This window comes from Panthera onca, chromosome A1 (assembly GCF_046562875.1).
Source record: "Panthera onca isolate mPanOnc1 chromosome A1, mPanOnc1 haplotype 2, whole genome shotgun sequence".
Taxonomy (NCBI): domain Eukaryota; kingdom Metazoa; phylum Chordata; class Mammalia; order Carnivora; family Felidae; genus Panthera; species Panthera onca.
Window position 1 is genome coordinate 69,770,628 of NC_138339.1, and position 21,424 is coordinate 69,792,051.

The window sequence follows — 21,424 nt, forward strand, 5'->3', positions numbered from 1 at the left end:
TCCATTGGAAAGAGTTGAAGGATCTTTTTTTCTCTTCTTCTGACCCCTTTTTAAAGACCCACAATATTTGAGAACTGTGAGAATTTTCATGATATTTATATAACTAGATGAAAACAAATACTTGCTAGAATTCCAGAAAAAAGTGCTTTTTCCAAGGCAATTGAGGCAAGAAAGTAGTCAATATTTTGGTATCACTTGGGGCCCTTTGGTTGCAGCTTTAGCACTAAGTAGAAAAGAAATAAATGGTGTAGGCGAGAGAATTGAAGGAAAAGCTTTAGAAAGAAAATAGGCAGTTTCTTGGGGGTGCAACCTTGTGGATGAATCAATTTCAGCTGATTCAAAGACTGGGATAGAACAGCTGATTGGTCCAGTCTAGGTCTGAAGGCCCTTCTACTGGGGACTCCAGGGCACCTTGATTCACACTTTGCCCAAAACGGCATGCCATGGGTGTGAGAAGGAAAATCTAGGCCCTATTAATAAAAGAAAGGGGTTGAGAATAAGCCAAAACAGGTCTGAAGGACTCTACAAGTAACCTGCGGGCTCCATACAGGATACAGAGTGTCACATGGCAATAACACAGGTTTTGAAAAGACAGCAAATCACAGCTAAAGGGAAGTCTGAGAAAGCGGAAGCAAACAGGGGGTCTAGGCAGATGGCGCCAAAATGCTGTGTGGTGTCTAAAGTTATCCTTTCATGCAATGACACAAATCTTCAGGGAAACTCCAAAAATCATGATAAAACTATTGCGTTTGCATTTCTCACGCAAGTCAGAGGGAACGGTTCTGTGAGGATTTCGTTCAGAGAGCAGATTGTAAACATCCAAGGAAGATTCATCGGGGAAACACAAAGGATCCCTGGAGAAACACAGCTGGGATGTACCCAGACTGTGAGTATGATAATAGGTAACAAGATAGGTTACAGATGTCTTGCAGTGACAATAAGCCTTTATTTGAAGAGAGGTTTGTATGGCTCTTTGTTCTTATTTTTGTCACTGTTTCTAGGTGGGAAGAGGTCCAGGGCCATCCAAGTGGGTGTAGATCTGGAACTAACTGTCCAGGTACTCAGAGCCTGAAAACAATGTTCACACTGGAACAGTAATGTTTAAATTAACACCAAGGACACCCTTGAAAGAAACATGTGGGCAATTTGACTTTAGAGATAAGGAAAGAAAGGGATTCTCTTGAGTTTTGCTTTGATAGGAGTCTAAAAGTTTTGAATGGATCTTATGTGTATAAAACTCTATCTTTGTGAGCACAAATTGAGGGGGATCCTTCTACCTGCCCTCTGTCCAGCCATCACCATCATGACCCACTCATCCCCAGTTATGAGAACATGGTAATTGCCCTGAGTCATTCTACTCTACACAAAATTCAATTCATCTCCATCATATTCACATGGAATATATGAATTCTCTTTCATTCAGTACTTGGGACACTGGATGAAGTGTCAGTCATAGAGATTATCTGCTTATGCAACATACATGGAATACATTACTGAGATGGGTTGCTGAGGGAACCTATTGGCTCTCGATTTCTGGAAACCATAGGTAGACAACTTTCCACTCTGACAGGTTTCAGATGCTAAGACCCAACCTTTTGGACTGAAGATACCTTCACTATTAATTTTATTTTATTATACCTAATCATCCTGCTAAGTGTATGTTAAGGCACATCGCTTTAAAGTTAATTAAACTAAATTTGGGTATTTTGTTGTTGTTGTTGTTGTTATTGTTGTTGTTGTTGTTATTGTTTTTAAGTAGGCTCCACACCCAACGTGGGGCTTAAACTCATGACCCTGAGATCAAGGGTCACAAGCTTGGGGGCACCTTGATAACTCAGTCGGTTGAGCATCTGACTCTGGTTCATGAGTCAGTGCAGAGCCTGCTTTGGATCCTTTGTCTCCCTCTCTCTCTCTCTCTGCCCCTCCCCTGCTCATGCTCACTCTCTCTCAGAAACAAATAAACCTAGAAAGAAAGAAAGAAAGAAAGAAAGAAAGAAAGAAAGAAAGAAAGAAAGAAAGAAAGAAAGAAAAGAGTCACATGCTCTACCTCTACTGACTGAGCCAGCCAGGTGCCCCAAGTTTGGGTATTTTAAAAGCCCCTTTGTGCTTCCCTGAATTAAGTCCCCCAAATACATGAAAATTCCTGATTTAGGGGCATTCATTTGAATGAACCAAAAAATTACTCCAGGTTCTTTTTAGTTCCCTCATACTATGAAATCTGAGCACCACCATGTAGCTTCTATTTGATTAGAGGTATACTAGTCTTGGCATTTAGAAAACAAAGGTTGAATACTTATTTTGGCTATATGGAATGAAGAGAAAACATTCTAATTGGTCACTAGGACAATGATAAGATCTTTTGAAACTTACCTTAAGCACTACTTTTAGTGGCCTAATGCTCTAGTTCCCATTCAGTCATGAATCATCTGCCAGTATTTACCTAGGGACAAATTTTTTCAGAGCTAAGAACCACTGAATGGTGTCTGATTATAACAAATTCTTCTCTTTGTTTAAAAAAATTATCTTTTGAAAGCATGCTAACCATATCTTCATGTGAAACCTTTAGTTATATATAAAAGTTGTTTCATATTTTCAAAAGCACTGAAATTTGCTGGATACTAATCTTGCTAGATCTGTCCTAATAATAAAACATAAACCATCTCTGTATTGAAACTGTGGCCTGCCCAGGAAGACAATACTTTTCTCTGATGAGTTTTTGAAAGCCCATGTGAATTGTTCATAAAGGTAGCAAGGAATTGTTCATCTCGTCAGACTGCAAATCTATTTCACTTAGAGTTATCTCCATTGAAACTAGACTGATTCATAGTCTAACTAGGATGTTGTCCAGGGTTGGACCAATCTATGTGCTGTCACAAACAGACTAATAATTTGACATGCCTTCAAATCTATATTTCTTAAATATTATTTTAATATTTATTTAAAGCTGGGAGATAGAAAAGAAGGGGCTAGGGGCAGCCTGGGTCCTTCCTCTGTTTCTTTAGGCAACTCAACTCCAGCCTAAATTTGTGCCCCCAGCCCCCACTAAGCATAAGGACACCCATCTAGGTTTTAAAGTCATTTTCTTACCATCTGCTATTACTCAAGCATACTTTTTGGTATAGCCTTGATGTTAGAAAAGTAGAACTCAATATGATGCAAAGAGAAACCTGTAATTCTTTTCTTCATTGTTCCTTAAATCCCTCCTGTAGATTAATTCCTTCCTTGCCAATGGATGAAATCTTAGCTTTTATGTGCACTTGTAGATAATGTTTTTTTTTTTTTTTTTTTTTTTAATTTTATTTTTTAATATATGAAATTTACTGTCAAATTGGTTTCCATACAACACCCAGTGCTCATCCCAAAAGGTGCCCTCCTCAATACCCATCACCCACCCTGCCCTCCCTCCCACCCCCCATCAACCCTCAGTTTGTTCTCAGTTTTTAACAGTCTCTAATGCTTTGGCTCTCTCCCACTCTAACCTCTTTTTTTTTTTTTTTTTCCTTCCCCTCCCCCATGGGTTTCTGTTATGTTTCTCAGGATCCACATAAGAGTGAAACCATATGGTATCTGTCTTTCTCTGTATGGCTTATTTCACTTAGCATCACACTCTCCAGTTCCATCCATGTTGCTACAAAAGGCCATATTTCATTTTTTCTCATTGCCACGTAGTATTCCATTGTGTATATAAACCACAATTTCTTTATCCATTCATCAGTTGATGGACATTTAGGCTCTTTCCATAATTTGGCTATTGTTGAGAGTGCCGCTATAAACATTGGGGTACAGGTGCCCCTATGCATCAGTACTCCTGTATCCCTTGGATAAATTCCTAGCAGTGCTATTGCTGGGTCATAGGGTAGGTCTATTTTTAATTTTCTGAGGAACCTCCACACTGCTTTCCAGAGCGGCTGCACCAATTTGCATTCCCACCAACAGTGCAAGAGGGTTCCTGTTTCTCCACATCCTCTCCAGCATCTATAGTCTCCTGATTTCTTCATTTTGGCCACTCTGACTGGCGTGAGGTGGTATCTAAGTGTGGTTTTGATTTGTATTTCCCTGATAAGGAGCGACGTTGAACATCTTTTCATGTGCCTGTTGGCCATCCGGATGTCTTCTTTAGAGAAGTGTCTATTCATGTTTTCTGCCCATTTCTTCACTGGGTTATTTGTTTTTCGGGTGTGGAGTTTGATGAGCTCTTTATAGATTTTGGATACTAGCCCTTTGTCCGATGTGTCATTTGCAAATATCTTTTCCCATTCCGTTGGTTGCCTTTTAGTTTTGTTGGTTGTTTCCTTTGCTGTGCAGAAGCTTTTTATCTTCATAAGGTCCCAGTAATTCACTTTTGCTTTTAATTCCCTTGCCTTTGGGGATGTGCCGAGTAAGAGATTGCTACGGCTGAGGTCAGAGAGGTCTTTTCCTGCTTTCTCCTCTAAGGTTTTGATGGTTTCCTGTCTCACATTCAGGTCCTTTATCCATTTTGAGTTTCTTTTTGTGAATGGTGTGAGAAAGTGGTCTAGTTTCAACCTTCTGCATGTTGCTGTCCAGTTCTCCCAGCACCATTTGTTAAAGAGACTGTCTTTTTTCCATTGGATGTTCTTTCCTTCTTTGTCAAAGATGAGTTGGCCATACGTTTGTGGGTCTAGTTCTGGGGTTTCTATTCTATTCCATTGGTCTATGTGTCTGTTTTTATGCCAATACCATGCTGTCTTGATGATGACAGCTTTGTAGTAGAGGCTAAAGTCTGGGATTGTGATGCCTCCTGCTTTGGTCTTCTTCTTCAAAATTACTTTGGCTATTCGGGGCCTTTTGTGGTTCCATATGAATTTTAGGATTGCTTGTTCTAGTTTCGAGAAGAATGCTGGTGCAATTTTGATTGGGATTGCATTGAATGTGTAGATAGCTTTGGGTAGTATTGACATTTTGACAATATTTATTCTTCCAATCCATGAGCAGGGAATGTCTTTCCATTTCTTTATATCTTCTTCAATTACCTGCATAAGCTTTCTATAGTTTTCAGCATACAGATCTTTTACATCTTTGGTTAGATTTATTCCTAGGTATTTTATGCTTCTTGGTGCAATTGTGAATGGGATCAGTTTCTTCATTTGTCTTTCTGTTGCTTCATTGTTAGTGTATAAGAATGCAACTGATTTCTGCACGTTGATTTTGTATCCTGCAACTTTGCTGAATTCATGTATCAGTTCTAGCAGACTTTTGGTGGAGTCTATCGGATTTTCCATGTATAATATCATGTCATCTGCAAAAAGCGAAAGCTTGACTTCATCTTTGCCAATTTTGATGCCTTTGATTTCCTTTTGTTGTCTGATTGCTGATGCTAGAACTTCCAGCACTATATTAAACAGCAGCGGTGACAGTGGGCATCCCTGTCGTGTTCCTGATCTCAGGGAAAAAGCTCTCAGTTTTTCCCCGTTGAGGATGATGTTAGCTGTGGGCTTTTCATAAATGGCCTTTATGATCTTTAAGTATGTTCCTTCTATCCCGACTTTCTCAAGGGTTTTTATTAAGAAAGGGTGCTGGATTTTGTCAAAGGCCTTTTCTGCATCGATTGACAGGATCATATGGTTCTTCTCTTTTTTTTTGTTAATGTGATGTATCACGTTGATCGATTTGCGAATGTTGAACCAGCCCTGCATCCCAGGAATGAATCCCACTTGATCATGGTGAATAATTCTTTTTATATGCTGTTGAATTCGATTTGCTAGTATCTTATTGAGAATTTTTGCATCCATATTCATCAGGGATATTGGCCTGTAGTTCTCTTTTTTTACTGGGTCTCTGTCTGGTTTAGGAATCAAAGTAATACTGGCTTCATAGAATGAGTCTGGAAGTTTTCCTTCCCTTTCTATTTCTTGGAATAGCTTGAGAAGGATAGGTATTATCTCTGCTTTAAATGTCTGGTAGAACTCCCCTGGGAAGCCATCTGGTCCTGGACTCTTATTTGTTGGGAGATTTTTGATAACCGATTCAATTTCTTCGCTGGTTATGGGTCTGTTCAAGCTTTCTATTTCCTCCTGATTGAGTTTTGGAAGAGTGTGGGTGTTTAGAAATTTGTCCATTTCTTCCAGGTTGTCCAATTTGCTGGCATATAATTTTTCATAGTATTCCCTGATAATTGTTTGTATCTCTGAGGGATTGGTTGTAATCATTCCATTTTCATTCATGATTTTATCTATTTGGGTCATCTCCCTTTTCTCTTTGAGAAGCCTGGCTAGAGGTTTGTCAATTTTGTTTATTTTTTCAAAAAACCAACTCTTGGTTTCGTTGATCTGCTCTACAGTTTTTTTAGATTCTATATTGTTTATTTCTGCTCTGATCTTTATGATTTCTCTTCTTCTGCTGGGTTTAGGCTGCCTTTGCTGTTCTGCTTCTATTTCCTTTAGGTGTGCTGTTAGATTTTGTATTTGGGATTTTTCTTGTTTCTTGAGATAGGCCTGGATTGCAATGTATTTTCCTCTCAGGACTGCCTTCGCTGCATCCCAAAGCGTTTGGATTGTTGTATTTTCATTTTCGTTTGTTTCCATATATGTTTTAATTTCTTCTCTAATTGCCTGGTTGACCCACTCATTCGTTAGTAGGGTGTTCTTTAACCTCCATGCTTTTGGAGGTTTTCCAGACTTTTTCCTGTGGTTGATTTCAAGCTTCATAGCATTGTGGTCTGAAAGTATGCATGGTATAATTTCAATTCTTGTAAACTTATGAAGGGCTGTTTTGTGACCCAGTATATGATCTATCTTGGAGAATGTTCCATGTGCACTCGAGAAGAAAGTATATTCTGTTGCTTTGGGATGCAGAGTTCTAAATATATCTGTCAAGTCCATCTGATCCAATGTATCATTCAGGGCCCTTGTTTCTTTATTGACTGTGTGTCTAGATGATCTATCCATTTCTGTAAGTGGGGTGTTAAAGTCCCCTGCAATGACCACATTCTTATCAATGAGGTTGCTTATGTTTATGAGTAATTGTTTTATATATCTGGGGGCTCGGGTATTTGGCGCATAGACATTTATAATAGTTAGCTCTTCCTGGTGGATAGACCCTGTGATTATTATATAATGCCCTTCTTCATCTCTTGTTACAGCCTTTAATTTAAAGTCTAGTTTGTCTGATATAAGTATGGCTACTCCAGCTTTCTTTTGGCTTCCAGGAGCATGATAAATAGTTCTCCATCCCCTCACTCTCAATCTAAAGGTGTCCTCAGATCTAAAATGAGTCTCTTGTAGACAGCAAATAGATGGGTCTTGTTTTTTTATCCATTCTGATACCCTATGTCTTTTAGTTGGTGCATTTAATCCATTTACATTCAGTGTTATTATAGAAAGATATGGGTTTAGAGTCATTGTGATGTCTGTATGTTTTATGCTTGTAGTGATGTCTCTGGTACTTTGTCTCACAGGATCCCCCTTAGGATCTCTTGTAGGGCTGGTTTCGTGGTGACAAATTCCTTCAGTTTTTGTTTGTTTGGGAAGACCTTTATCTCTCCTTCTATTCTAAATGACAGACTTGCTGGATAAAGGATTCTCGGCTGCATATTTTTTCTGTTTAGCACACTGTAGATATCGTGCCAAGCCTTTCTGGCCTGCCAAGTTTCAAAGGAGAGATCAGTCACGAGTCTTATAGGTCTCCCTTTATATGTGAGGGCACGTTTATCCCTTGCTGCTTTCAGAATTTTCTCTTTATGCTTGTATTTTGCCAGTTTCACTATGATATGTCGTGCAGAAGATCGATTCAAGTTACGTCTGAAGGGAGTTCTCTGTGCCTCTTGGATTTCAATGCCTTTTTCCTTCCCCAGTTCAGGGAAGTTCTCAGCTATAATTTGTTCAAGTACCCCTTCAGCACCCTTCCCTCTCTCTTCCTCCTCTGGGATACCAATTATGCGTATATTATTTTTTTTTAGTGTATCACTTAGTTCTCTAATTTTCCCCTCATACTCCTGGATTTTTTTATCTCTCTTTCTTTCAGCTTCCTCTTTCTCCATAACTTTATCTTCTAGTTCACCTATTCTCTCCTCTGCCTCTTCAAGCCGAGCCATCGTGGATTCCATTTTGTTTTGCAATTCGTTTAAAGCGTTTTTCAACTCCTCGTGACTGTTCCTTAGTCCCTCGATCTTTGTGGCAAGAGATTCTCTGCTGTCCTGTATACTGTTTTCAAGCCCAGCGATTAATTTTATGACTATTATTCTAAATTCACTTTCTGTTATATTATTTAAATCCTTTTTGATCAGTTCATTAGCTGTTGTTATTTCCTGGAGATTCTTCTGAGGGGAATTCTTCCGTTTGGTCATTTTGGAGAGTCCCTGGCGTGGTGAGGACCTGCAGTGCACTTCCCCTGTGCTGTGGTGTATAACTGGAGTTAGTGGGCGGGGCCGCAGTCCGACCCGATGTCTGCCCCCAGCCCACTGCTGGGGCCACAGTCAGACTGGTGTGTGCCTTCTCTTCCCCTCTCCTAGGGGCGGGATTCACTGTGGGGTGGCGTGTCCCGTCTGGGCTACTTGCACACTGCCAGGCTTGTGTTGCTGGGGATCTGGCGTATTAGCTGGGGTGGGTAGGCAAGGTGCACGGGGGCTGGAGGGGCAGGCTTAGCTCGCTTCTCCTTAGGTGATCCACTTCAGGAGGGGCCCTGTGGCAGCGGGAGGGAGTCAGATCCGCTGCCGGAGGTTTGGCTCCGCAGAAGCACAGAGTTGGGTGTTTGTGCGGAGCGAGCAAGTTCCCTGGCAGGAACTGGTTCCCTTTGGGATTTTGGCTGGGGGATGGGCGGGGGAGATGGCGCTGGCGCCTTTGTTCCCCGCCAAGCTGAGCTCTGCCGTCCGGGGGCTCAGCAGCTCTCCCTCCCTTTGTCCTCCAGCCTTCCCGCTTTCCGAGCAGAGCTGTTAACTTATGACCTCCCAGACGCTAAGTCGCGCTTGCTGTTGGAACACAGTCCGTCCGGCCCCTCCGCTTTTGCCAGCCAGACTCGGGGGCTCTGCTTGGCCGGCGAGCCGCCCCTCCGCCCCGGCTCCCTCCCGCCAGTCCGTGGAGCGCGCACCGCCTCGCCGCCCTTCCTACCCTCTTCCGTGGGCCTCTAGTCTGCGCTTGACTCCGGAGACTCCCTTCTGCTAATCCTCTGGCGGTTTTCTGGGTTCTTTAGGCAGGTGTAGGTGGAATCTAAGTGATCGGCAGGACGCGCTGTGAGCCCCGCGTCCTCCTACGCCGCCATCTTCCGGAACCCCGTCGTAGATAATGTTTTAAAAGTCCTCCAGGAGCTTCTAGGCAAAGCACAGTGTCAGTAATTAAAACGTCCTTCCAATATAGTACTCAAAATCGCAAACAGCAATCAAATTGAAAGCCTCTTTCTTCCTGTATATTGGGCTACTTTCAGCCAAAACTTATCTCCCCTTATCTACAACTGATGCAGTCCAAGACATCCAGTGGATGTCTGAAACTGTAGATGGTACAAAACCCTATATATACTATGTTTTTTTTTCCCTATGCATACATACTTATTATAAAATTTCATTTATAAATTAGGCATGGTGAAAGATTAACAACAGTAACTAATAATAAAATAGAATAATTATGACAAAATACTGCAATCAAAGTTATGTAATGTGGTCTCTATCAAAATATCTTATGCCTTGTACTCATCTTTGTTCTTGTGATGATGGAGATGATAAAATCCCTATGTGATGAGATGAAGTGAGGTGAATGACGTAGGCATTGTGACATAGTGTTAGGCTACTATTGACCTTCTGACCATACTTCAGAAGGAGGATCATCTGCTTCTGAACTGCAGTTGACCATGGGCAGCTGAAACCATGGAAAGCAAAACCATGCGTAGTGAAACCATAGCTAAGTGGGGGTGGGGGGTACTGCTCAATGGTGAAATGGATGTACAGTCAGGCTCCTCTCAACCTCTTCTTTATTCTCTGCCTTGTACTTATTCTAGAGCACTCCATTTTTATTAGACTGGCTCAGACTTCTGCCCTAGTTGGGGTTACACAGAAAAGCTAGGCAACAGGAGAGGCCGTACTTGGTGATGCTGTTATAATAAGGCATGAGTGCTCTCTGCGCTCAATGTATGTCCCAAGGCTCTCTCTGTCTTGTGTGTTTCTGAATGTTTTTCTGAGATTTACCAACTGGGAATATCCAACTGTATTTCATATGATTTGGAGATGTAACTCTTTACATTTGCATTTCATAATTCCTGCCCCAGCCTCTGGTCACTTGCAACTCGTTGATCCCCACTGCTGGAAATTCCACCTGTCCTCCATCCTGTCTGTTAAGGTATAATCCAAAGCAGCCACTTCCTAAAGCAACCTTCTTTTATCTATCATATCAAGGCAGACGTGGGCGACAGCTTTACTACAGCACACTTACAGCCTTGTTCTCCATGTAGGCCACATAGGCAAGGCTTGACCAGTCTGATTCAAGCCTTGGCTAAAGACCCTGCAATTCCTCCCAGAACAAGGAGAGATAAGCAGCCTAGGGAAGACCTGCCCAATGAGTTTTTCATATGCCTTTCTATCTTGTGAGAGACTGCCACAGACCATTTCTCATCTACCTTCCTAATTTCTGCTGAGCACAGGGCTTTCCTCCCTCTCCCCTTCCTCCTTCTGATACAGATGTAGTCTCCTGTGTAAGTCCATAAAACTTCTTGGCTATAGTTTAGAGTTGGCTTCTCATCAGTAGACTGGCTGCTACCCATACCACCCCTCATATTTGGTGTCACCTCCACACCTGTCCTGTGGGAGAGACACATGGGGAGATAACACCATGGTGACCTTGCTTTTGCTATGTAGTCAGAATCTACCTGAATCCACTTGGGCTTATGTCACATCGCCAGCCAAATCTCTGGGAGTGTGGCAAGCCTACCTAGCAGTTTCTACAGTGACCCTTGTGACTCTTACCCACTTGTTGCTGCTTAGAGGGTGTTTACACACTTGAAAGCAGCAAACCAGCCACAGTCTCTCATCTTTGTACTTTTCCAGGCTCTGTTCGCTACAAACTTCAGGAATGTAGTCACATTTTTTAAGTAGTTTTTCTGAAGCTTTTTTTCCTTGAGATAGATGTAAACACACCCTACCACGTCAACATTGCCAGTGATGAGCTAGCCACAGTACTCCAACACCTCCCTCCCAAAACACCCTCCCTTGCCCAACATCTTCAACCCAAACCTGTTTATATCCTCAAATATTTGCGTGAGCCTGAAAAATTGATCAACTTTCTTTGCCTGGTTTAGCGCTTCGTTTTGGAATGTAAGCACAACTCAACACCTGTAACCTATTATGGTATTCTCAGCTTTTGAAGCCCAGGCTTAAATGAAGACAGAAAGAATTCTAAGCAAACTCTTTGTCTGGTTTAGTATCAACCCTATATAACAGATTCAAATTATTCCCTCCAGTAAATTCTAAAAGAAGTTCTGGTTAAAAACCACATCGTGTTTACCGATTGTGTTACATTATTAGTGACACTCTATCACTCTTTATAGATTGCAACTCTTGGTAATGTGTGCTAACTGGCCATTATTCAATCCAGTTCTGGTGCCAACCATGAAGAGGTTAAATTCTAGGAGCCATGTTTTGTTCTAGGCCACCAAACAGGCAGATTTAATTTAAAGACTGTTTCATGTCTAATGTTGATTCCTCAGCTGCCTGAGTGAAAGCAAGAGTTAACTTCTGAGCGCATTAATCTCAATCACAAAGTTGTTGAATTTATAACCCTCTTGCTTGCCTTGATTAAATAACTGCAAAGCCCAGAAATTGCACTGAGCTTTTTAAAAGTTTGAAGCCCTGAGAGTTTTCATATACCTTACTTGTTTCTAGCTAAATGTAGCTGCAACCAAGTCTCTGAAGTATGGTTGGCCTTGGGAAAAAATTGTGAAATAGCTGCTTTGATATTAGCACTGCTGGTGCCCCCTTGGGCTGCCTTCTACCCCTCAGGAGTACCTAATCCTCTTACAGTTTCACAAAGACATAACCTCTCAGGGCTGGGCCCTGGCTCAGAACCACACTCTCCCTTTCCTACTAAAACTCACCTTTTCCCCTCATTTATCCTGACAAGTATCTTCCCTGAGTTTATAATGAAGGTTTTGGCTTTCCTTGCTTAGTTTTCTCTCTTCTTCTACTCAAGTAGGAAATCCTTGCTTCTCCATATCAATTCTTCTGAACTTTTATAATACAAGAAAAGAGAAAGAGGAGTGGGACAGGAGATAAGAAACTAATAAATTTATTCTGAGATAGTAATATCTCATACTAATAATGGTTGTTCATTCCCAGTGTATTCGAAGAAATTAGACCATAATTTCTTTGTAAATTTCAGACATTGCAGCAGAGCAAAAATTTCAGACATTGCAGCAGAGTGGAAGAAGTGCAACCTGAGGCCATGAACCTTTATATTAAACCAAGAAAAATATATTCGTACCAAACTTACTCTTCCATTTAAAAATCCGACTTTGTTGTAAAGCTCTCAGAAGACCTTTCTGTAAACCTTTTAATTTATTTGACAAAGCATACACTTGTGTATAGTATTACTCTTTTTTTTTTAATTTTTTAAATGTTTTATTTATTTTTGAGAGAGAGAGAGATGGAGACAGGGTACAAGCGAGGGAGGGGCAGAGAGAGAGGGAGACACAGAATCCAAAGCAGGCTCCAGGCTCTGAGCTGTCAGCACAGAGTCCGATGCAGGGCTCAAACTCGTGAACTGGAAGATCATGACCTGAGTCAAAGTCGGACCCTTAACCGACTGAGTCACCGAGGTGCCCCTATAGTATTACTCTTAAAATAATATTAAATATCTGGGATGCCTGGGTGGCTCAGTCAGTTAAGGGTCTGACTCAGGTCATGATCTTCCGGTTCACGAGTTCGAGCCCCGTATCGGACTCTGTGCTGACAGCTCAGAGCCTGGAGCCTGCTCTGGATTCTGTGTCTCCCTCTCTCGCTGCCCCTCCCTCACTTGTACCCTGTCTCTATCTCTCTCTCTCTCTCAAAAATAAATAAAACATTTAAAAAATTAAACTAAAACTAAATATCAGTTGATGAGCACCTACAAATTAGCAGGTACTATACAAGGTATTTAACACACATTAACTATGGCAGACTGATAGTTGACTTTTCAATGTATTCTCTCCTTCTTCAATGGTAATGGATTTTCAGACAAGCACATGGTTTTCCATAGTTGGAGACTATTTCTCAGCGCACCCTGTAGGTGAGTAGTCATGTGACTGATTGCTTTTCAAAAGAATGTGGGCAGAATAACATGCAACTTCTGCGTCACTTGAATAAAAATTTCTTATCCTAGGTTATCTCTCTATCTTGCTCTTTTTCTACTGGATGGAATGCAGATGTGCCCATAAACTAGCTTGGCCATGCATGTAGAACTTGAACCCAGGTAATGGAAAAGCAACACAATGAAAATTACCTGGGCTCCTCACTCTCTGTGTGCAGAAATATCTGGTTATTCTTGACCAACTAAACTTTTAGCAAAGATAGAGAAAAAGAAAAAAAAATGTCTTGTTTGGACTGCTGTAGTTTTTGGTCTCATTCTTACAGAACTTCAGCTTATATTCTAAGTAATATCTAAACGTAATTCTGCTTCCAAGTCACAGAGGTCTGTGTTGTTATCCTTTTTTAAAGTAAGGATATTCTGTATCATTAACTTTAGTTGATAATAAAGAAATTAAAATCAAGAGATTAAATAAAAGTATATTTAAACATAAGTATAAAAGCATAAGATAATACAAGTAAAGTAGTGGCTGAACTAGGATTTAGGTTTATATTTGGCTTTTTAAAGTCATATACTTTCCTACTCTGCCTTATTGTTTTAAATTCCTAAATTAATTTGTATATGTGACAGGACTCAATGTATTTTTTAAAAAAGAAATCAAAAAAAGTTTTGAAGTATCCTAGGCTTTTTATACCAATAAGTTTGTGAAACACACACTAACTTAAGGAAAGAACTTCTATAAAAAGGTACTTCAGTGTTCTACGTAATATATGTAATGCCATAGTCCATCGGGCTCTCAGTCTAAGACTGTTGTCCTTGTGAGACCATGATTCGCAAACTTTTTAGTCTCAAGGTTTACACTAAAAACCTATTGAGGACCCCAGGAATATTTTGTTTATGTGAGTTATATCTAATCTTGCTTATTCTGTTCAAAAATGAAACAGAGACATTTTTAAGGGGTAGGGGCTGGGCAAAATGGGTGAAAGGGAGTGAGAGATACAGGCTGCCAGTTATGGAATGGATAAGTCACAGGAATAAAAGGCACAGTATAGGGAATGTATGGTCAATAATCTTGAAATAGCATTGCATGGTGACAGATGATAGCTACACTTGGGATGAACGTAGCATAATGTATAGAGCAGTTAAATCACTATGTTGGACACCTGAAAATAATATTGTGTCAACCATACTTGAATTTTTAAAAATTATTTAAAAATTAACTGTTTTATCATTAAGAATCTCCTCTCAACTTGTAAAATACCCCTGAGAAAGATAACCTGTCATCTCACAGCTCAGTGTCAATTATCAAGTAACTGAGAGAGAAGAGAGCACTCCTGTGGCATTTAAGACAAATGTCAACCACTTATACTTATGGTTGTCCTTGCCTTCCTTTTTGAAGCAAATGTATATCAAATAATAATATAAATAATAACTATCAAAAATTATTAATTTATTTAACAATGATAAACCCATTGCATGTTACCATAAATACACATTTTAATTAAAAATAGCTGTATTAAAGTACAATTAAAATTAGAACAATGGCATTGTTTTACATTTTGCAAATCTCTTTAACATCTGGCTTAATAAGACATCTGAATTCTGCATTCAGTGTTGCAGTGTGTTGCTTTGGTTAAAATATACAAAGGAAATCCAACCTCACACAGATATATGCTTAAAAAAGAAACACTTTAATAACCTTTCCAGATGGTTGTGGATATTCTTCTTTGATACCACACCAAAACTCAACAAGTGGTAGCTACTTAAGGTGAGTTGCAAGGTAGCATTGGACCCTATATCAATAAACTCTTGGTACTCTGTAATATTAAAACCCACCGATCTGTCTTGCATTTTGATGGGATCTTTGGCCCATGCGTGATTTTACAGCATCATGTATTGATCATTTGGAAAATACTGGTTCACTGAGTTATGAAGATCTTTCAAATGTTGACACATCTCATTATCAAAAACAAAAACATCACACACATAATAACACAAACAGTCTCATTACAAAAATCTTTGAATATTGGGTAGCTGTCAAGCTCATAGTGTAGGTACAAGTTTTCCAAAATGTTGATTTTTATTCGAAAGCTTGGATTTTAACATTGGCAACATAGAGTGTAAATTATTTTCCTTGAAGCGACAGGCTCATTTTGTTCATTTTAAAGATCATGTCTGCCAGATATCCAAGTCTGAATAATGATAGTTTGTCTGTCAGTCGTTCTTTCAAGCAAAAATATTTTTCTGTGTAAAACACTGCCTAGTTCGGCTTACAAGTCAATGACAGAAGTGCCTTTCCTTAAGACAGCATTGTACTTTGGTATGCGGCAGGAGCACTTTATATATGTACTTCTTGTATTGTCAAAAAGGATATTAAAATGATGTATACCCAAGGATTAAGACTTCATAAAATAATAATTTTCACTACTTTATCAAGAGTGTTAGTAAGTGAAATGGCATTTTCATTTTTTTTAATTTTTTAATGTTTATTTATTTTTGAGAGAGAGACAGAGTGTGAGCAGGGGAGGGGCAGAGAGAGAGGGAGACACAGAATCCAAAGCAGGCTCCAGGCTCTGAGCTGTCAGCACAGAGCCCGACGTGGGGCTCGAACCCAGGAACTGCGAGATAATTACCTGAGCCGAAGTTGGACACTTAACGGACTGAGTTGCCCAGGTGCCCCATTTTAATTTATTTTGATGATGCAAGTGCATGGTTGTGAAGAATAGCAGACCTAGACTAGTGCAGCCTGGTACCACTGCTTTGATTCTTGTTAAGTTGCCAGAAGTTTTACCCATTATTGCTTTTGCACAACAGTAGAAATTTGATCATGGCGAAAAAGTCAAATCATGTCTTTATATTATTACGAAAATAACCATACCTCTCAGAAGCCCCTGAAAGACTCTCAGTGACCCTCAAGGATCTGTGGAATGTCTGCTGTAAACAAACATACAAAGTGCAGCAACGAAAGGAATTTCAAAATGACTAAAATCCCCTATTTGTGTTTCTTGAGCACCAGGAAATAGTCATATAGTTCACAGCAGTGCTTTTGAAAGTCATTTTCCCCTTCCATCCAAAGCTTCAATATTGTAGCTACTCTAGCTTTTCTCTCCAACCTTCTTAAAACTCCTTCCTTAATCATTGTCCAAGGTTTTTTACCTACTTAGTCTCATTTTAAAGACTCAAAATAACTGCTTCTAAAATGTGATGAAAAAACAGAAACAGATCATGGGAAAACCATGATCTTCTACTTATTGGAAAGGCAATAGAAGAAAACTTGCATGTTTATATATTACTTGTTGCCACATTTTAAATATTTTTGAGAAGCTGATGATCATATACTCTGCCAAATATTTATTGTTGCACTCATCATCACCCTTCCAAACTTTTCCCTATATAGTAGGGTCTGGAAGCCTGAAAAATACATTGCTTCAGCTCCCTCACTGCCTAATTTAGATTCTGCCAGTAAGAGGCATCTTGCACAAAATGTGGAAGGCAGAAGAGAGGACAGCCATTATTCTTCCATAGCAGTGGCTGATTTGACAGCAAGCATGAAGTTTACATGATGCTTGTGGGTGAGCTCTTGTGAATTACCTGCCTTGAAACTTCAAGAGCTGTAATCACCAGTCATTAACTCTGAGCCCTGGGTTTCCAAATTTCCTCAAAGCCAGCAGTATGTTTCCATGAACTTTAATTACCCCAGTCCTCCCAACAGCTTTGTAAGTTTGTAATTCCCTTTGTATTTAATCATCCCTTCCTCTATAAACTGGAGAGGTAAGTGCTTTCCTGGCAAAACCCTGACTGATAACAGTGTTTGGCTCCAGAAGTGGTTCCAGGATACAGAAACTCAAAGACAGGAATCTGGGATCAGTTATCTAACTTCCTTAGATTGGAAAGCAGTTAAGACTTCATAGACAATGAAAAACGTGATACTAGCAGTCCATAGAAAGCAGTAACAAAATAATTATCTATAGTTTTCTGGAGTAAAGTGCTTACTGTAGAAAAGCTTTTAAGAGACTACTAATTATTACAGTAGTATTTTAAGAGGAAAAAAAAAAAGAATTGTTAGGACGGTGGTATGGGCTGGCTGCTTCTAAATAAAAGGTTAAGATTTCAAATTCTTAGCTCAAGGCATACTTAGAGAGCCAGACAACTTCTAAGACTGCCCTAAAAATATCTCTTATAGCCATATGGCTAATGTATAAAATTTTTTTATCCTGTAGGTTGCATAATTATAACCCAAATGGAATTCACAAACTTGCCAGGCCTCTTATATAAAAGTTAGGGCATTGATTAGGAAAGAGCAAAAATTGGAATGAAGACATTTGGGTGGATTCCAATGACTCTGAGAATCATGAGCTTCTAAATCACACTGACCTGCTCCTCTTCCCTGTTTGAGGACATTAGCTTTCCCTAGCTTGAAGACCCCAATACAATTTCATGAGGATGCAGATTCTCTCTATGGTCCACCTCCACCACTTATTTGCCACCAGACCTGTAACTAGAGTCAGAGCTCAACAAACCCTGGGAGGATATCAGAAACCTGGAAAACATTATTGGAAAGGAATCTCATGGTTTTAGACAAGAGAGGAAGAAACATAATTTGGGTAATAGACAAATTTGTTAATATGGGTACAGTTACCATAGATTATAGATTCAATGTTTAGTTTGAGTGGTTTGAACAACCCTATTGAGTTTGCTTGTTTGGGTGGCTAAAACCAGGACTCAACAGTAGCCTTCATTAAGTGAAACTGAGATAGTAAGAGGAAATTCAAAGGATTGGAATAATAAAATTGTTGGCATGGATCCATCATATGTGACTGGCTCATCCACCATTTACCATGTCCCTAAGGAGAGCCCAGAAGACACTCTCATCATGAAGGCATTGAGGAATATAATAGTGAGCAGAGCACCAGCATCCTTGAAAGTCTCAGTGATATTTGTCCCTTTTCATATTAGGGATGGAAGTATAATATAACACTGTTCAGAAGGGCTATCAGGAGTTGCAGAGTCCAGCAGATAGCATTTAGCTACCATGCAGACAAGATTATTATACTAGACAACAGGCCAGAGACCTAATCTGAGTAGTTTTATCTACAGAGATCTTTGGCAGTGACTTTTCATAGTGTCTCTGGGACTGAAATGGATTGTCAACCTAAGAAAGTCTTAACTTAATTTATAAAATAAAAAAAAATTACAGGACAGATATCTTAACTAGCCACGTAGAGAGTCATGGACTCACCAATTCTCAGGCCTGAGCTAGTTAACAGGGTGCCCTACAAGAAGGGGAGACTGGCACCCTTTGAGGAAGGACCCAATGAGACTACAACAAGAATGTACTATAAAATTTCCTTCTAATTTTTTCCAGAAAGAAATGCATCCATTCATCAGGATGATTGTATACTCTGGGGAAGGGAAAATACCCAGACAGTTCAAGATTTTTGGCTCTGAAATTAATCCCCAAATTTTAGGATTCACCAATGAGAGTAGGGACTTAGGGATGTCAAATACTAGATGGAGTTTTGGCTTGAATCCATCTTGCACAGGGTCCAGAGGGTCTGTAAACATAGCTTCGTGGTTTTTTCCCCCAGTTTTCAAAAGCATATTTGGCAACTGATCAGACTTCACTTCCTGATCCTTGAAGTGAGGGCTTTTTATGATAGGAAGGGCCAAAAGGAAGCCCCTGGAACTTTCTATCAAAGTAGTAAACTAGTAATAATTTTATAATCCTGGGAGACTTTCAGAGATTAATATCATCACCAAAAGCTCAACAGATACAGGGGTGGCTATTCCTATCACATTTATATAAACCTCCTCTCTTTGTCTTGTTCAGAAGAAAGATGAATTTTGGAGAAAAACAGTGGATTATCATAAACTTAATCAGCTTGTGACACCAGTTACAACTACTGCCTCAAATGTGTTTTGTTTTTTTTTTTCTGGAGCAAATTAATTCATCCTCTGGCATCAGGTATGCCACTATTGATCTGGCAAATTCTTTCTTCTTTATATCAATTCATAAAGAGCACTTGTTGCAAATGGAAATGCTGTATTAAGCCTCTAACAAATCCAGATAAGAGAATAACAATGCAACTCTTCGGATTTTAAGGCAAAACCATCTTCTCTTCCACAGATAATTCTTCTCCTTTTGAGAAATAACTCTTGAAATAAAACTGGACCCTCATAGAAACAGAATGACTGGACATGGTGCATCAACCAACCATATCCTGAGCTGCCCAGCATGAACTGGAAATTGTAAAATTCACTGAGTTACAGACTTGGGCATGGGCAGCAGCATTCCATAATCAAATGGAAGTTTTATAAACAAGATCATGCTCAAGCAAGCCTTGAAAACAGATGAGCTACATGAGCAGTTGGCTCTGATTTCCACAGCACCTAGTCCTCTGCTTTGTCATCTGAATTCTTGATGACCAGTGGGCGGATAAAGACACATCTTGGGCCTGATTTTAAGATGATTCTGCATTGTATACTGGCACCACCCAAAAATGGAGTGGTATTTCAGCTTTATTCAGGGGATGGCCTAAAAAATACAATGAAAAGGGTCTATGATGGTTAAAGGATGGAGCTACCAGAAGGATAAGAAAGAGATTCCCATGTTAGTCTCCCTGAAACCCACATAAAACATTATAATTTATGTATCAGAGCTTACAATTGCAGGGTTATCACCCATTCACCACCCCCCTCCCTGGCTGCAAAGTCTGGCTACCATTTATTTCATCAATATTCACTAAATGCTGTCCCACCTTTAAGACTTTGTTCAAGATGATGTTTCTCTCTGAGTGACCTTTCCCACCCTACCCACAATGCCACCATCTGACTGAAGCCTTTTTGGACTTCTCACTCCTTATCACTCTTCCTCTCTCCCATAACCCCATATAATTTCTTCTATCTCTTTCTCCCATCTTGTACTTTATACAGGTATCCCCTAAACCAGGGTTCCCAAATCCAAATACTTAAAGAAGCAAAGCATGTGGCTTAAATGAATGACAGAGGCCTACTAGTTGCACATTAAATACATTGGGTTATATTTACTTCTTTAAAGAAATATGCTCCCTAGGTGCACCTGGGTGGCTCAGTCGGTTAAACCTCCGACTTCGGCTCAGGTCATGATCTCGCAGTCTGTGAGTCCCACGTCATACTCTGTGCTGACAGCTCAGAGCCTGGAGCCTGTTTCAGATTCTGTGTCTCCCTCTCTCTCTTCCCCTCCCCGGGCTCATACACACTCTCTCTCTCTCTCAAAAAATAAACATTAAAAAAAAAATTAGAAATATGCTCCCTTCCATTTTTCTTGAAACGTGGTCCCTGGGGCCTTTCATTTTCCATGTTTGATACAGACATAGGTATAAAAATATTTCTCAAGTATTTTTGAAACTCATTGATAAGGCCTACCAAGGTTCAACCTCTGCCTGAGGAAGAAAGAGGGACTGGTGAGGACTGCAGCAACAACTGGAAAACTGACACTCTGTGAAATGAGGGAGCCGTTGGTGAGTGTGCAGGAATTGTGGGACTAACGGTAACAGACTTTATGATTTTTCAGTAGAAACTGGAAAGTCAGATTTTATGTGAAATCTCAATGTCAAATTTAGTCTCAAATTTGCTAAAGCACCGTGTCAATCAAAAACAGAAGGAACCTACAGGCAGGAATGGACCTGCAGGCACCAATTTGCAATTTATGCTTCACAGTTCCCTTGAGTTCCTGGAGGGCACAGAATGCATCTTATTCACTTGTGTATATACAGATCCCAGGACAATGATTGACCCATAACACTTTCTCATTAAATGTTGGTTACCTTTAGATAGATTTTAAAAAATCTAATACAAGTGTATACTGCCTAATTCTACAGATAGAGACTCTTGAAGATCTTTTTCTTACTCCTTCTATGTATACCCCACATAGATGCTCAAACGTGTTTGAGTTGCTAAAGAGAAATGCATCAAGTGTTTATTAACAGCTTAGTTTGATTTTGCTCATTAGATGAGTACCAAATTCCTCCTAAGGCATAAGGGCAGAGAACATAAGACAGATGATCTGATAAGGAGAATTAGGTCAAGAGATATAATCAATTCTGCCCTCAGCAGGTGTAATATAGCATCTCAGTGATCTCTGCACAAGAGTGGGTGATTGGGAGAACCCTGAGACTTTGGGGGATTTGGTGACACAATAAATCCAACTGACTTGATATCTGTGGCCT

General features: G+C 39.9%; 1 protein-coding gene and 1 long non-coding RNA gene across 12 annotated transcripts in view; one reads left to right on the top strand and one right to left on the bottom strand.

Annotated features, from left to right (window-relative positions):
* The window catches only part of LOC132681100 (uncharacterized), a 32,010-nt gene extending 21,189 nt beyond the window's left edge, over positions 1–10,821 (bottom strand). The window contains exons 1-2 of the long non-coding RNA XR_009610839.2: positions 10,734–10,821; positions 2,371–2,440 (exon numbers count right to left, since the gene is read on the bottom strand). This is a non-coding gene — a long non-coding RNA (uncharacterized LOC132681100). The remainder of the gene's footprint in view (positions 1–2,370; positions 2,441–10,733) is intronic.
* The window catches only part of LOC132680145 (uncharacterized), a 214,624-nt gene that overhangs the window by 91,179 nt on the left and 102,021 nt on the right, over positions 1–21,424 (top strand). The gene's annotated exons all lie outside the window — the stretch shown is intronic.